General features: G+C 51.1%; 1 non-coding gene across 1 annotated transcript; it reads right to left on the bottom strand.

The window, feature by feature from the left end:
• Positions 1-341: 341 nt before the first annotated feature.
• Positions 342-484, bottom strand: LOC114813585. The gene has a single exon (XR_003761302.1). It is a non-coding gene; the product is annotated as a small nucleolar RNA SNORA7 (small nucleolar RNA).
• Positions 485-1392: the final 908 nt, after the last annotated feature.

Below are 1392 nucleotides of genomic sequence, written 5' to 3'. Positions count from 1 at the left end.
GTGATGACTCCAGGACTCTCACATGGACTCTGAGGGTGGGCACAAGGGTCTTTCTGCCCCTCTAAACTGCAAGCTCCTCAAGGGCAGGGAGTATATCTACCAACTCTTGTTGTTGTTGTTGTCCTATGCTGTCAGGTCGTGTCCGACCCGTAGCGATGTCGTGGATTCATCTCTCCCGGAACGCCCCTGCTCCATCTGCATTCGTTCTGGTAGTGGATCCATAGAGTTTTCTTGGTGAAAGTACCGAAGCGGTTTACCGTTGACTCCTTCCGTGCAGTCAACCTGAGTCTCTGCCCTCAACTCTCTCCCGTGCCGCTGCTGCCCACCACAGGGGAGTTTTAACTTGGAGCAGATTGTCTTCCACTCGCTAGCCACTGCCCAAGCTAGGAATGGAATGGAACGGACAGTCCTCTGCTTGACTCTCCCTCCCATAATCGAGACTGGTAGAGTACTGGAAACTCTCCATGTGCATCCCCGAGAGGTGAACTCTGTTGTAATGTATATTGTATTATATTGTATTGAGAGGCAGGGTGGCTTGGTGGTTAAAGCACGGGCCTGAGAGTCAGAAGGACCTGGTTTCTCATCCCGGTTCTGCCATTTGTCTTCTCTGTGATCTTGGGCAAGTCACTTCACTTAGCACGGGCCTGAGAGTCAGAAGGACCTGGTTTCTCATCCCGGTTCTGCCATTTGTCTTCTCTGTGATCTTGGGCAAGTCACTTCACTTAGCACGGGCCTGAGAGTCAGAAGGACCTGGTTTCTCATCCCGGTTCTGCCATTTGTCTTCTCTGTGATCTTGGGCAAGTCACTTCACTTCTCTGAGCTTCAGTTGCCTCATCTGTAAAATGGGGATTAAGACTGTGAGCCCTAGGGGAGACAGGGACTGTGTCTAACCCAATTACCTTGAACTTACCCTAGCAAAAGTGCCGGACACATAGTAAGCACTTAACAAATGCCACGCCGCAGTTATTGTTATTGTTGTACTCTCCCAAGTGCTTAGTACAGTGCTCTGCACACCACTGATCGATTGGAGAGACATTATGGCCAGAAGCAAACAGCACAGTTGAGCTCCAGAAAGGTTCTGTTCCCGCATTCTCCAGCCTGGATTTCCCCAGTTCTGTGTCTTTGGCCCTGAATCCTGTGTTCCCTGTGTCTCCGGTGTCCCCTACCCCCATGTCTCTTCATCCTCCATTCCCACTAATTCTGCCTTTGGCTCTGCTGCCGACAAACTGGGTGACCTCAGTGTGGTAACTTAGACCTCAGAGAGGCTTCAGTAAAGCCTCTCTGGCCCTTAGTTTCCTTGGCACTCCCTGACCCCCAAAGGCACCCCAGATCCCAACGAGCAATAAAAAGTAGGAGCCATGCTTATGTGGGAAGTGATGAGGAAACGGGGTT

This window comes from Ornithorhynchus anatinus, chromosome 7 (assembly GCF_004115215.2).
Source record: "Ornithorhynchus anatinus isolate Pmale09 chromosome 7, mOrnAna1.pri.v4, whole genome shotgun sequence".
NCBI lineage: Eukaryota > Metazoa > Chordata > Mammalia > Monotremata > Ornithorhynchidae > Ornithorhynchus > Ornithorhynchus anatinus.
This window is presented reverse-complemented; position numbering and strand designations above follow the sequence as displayed.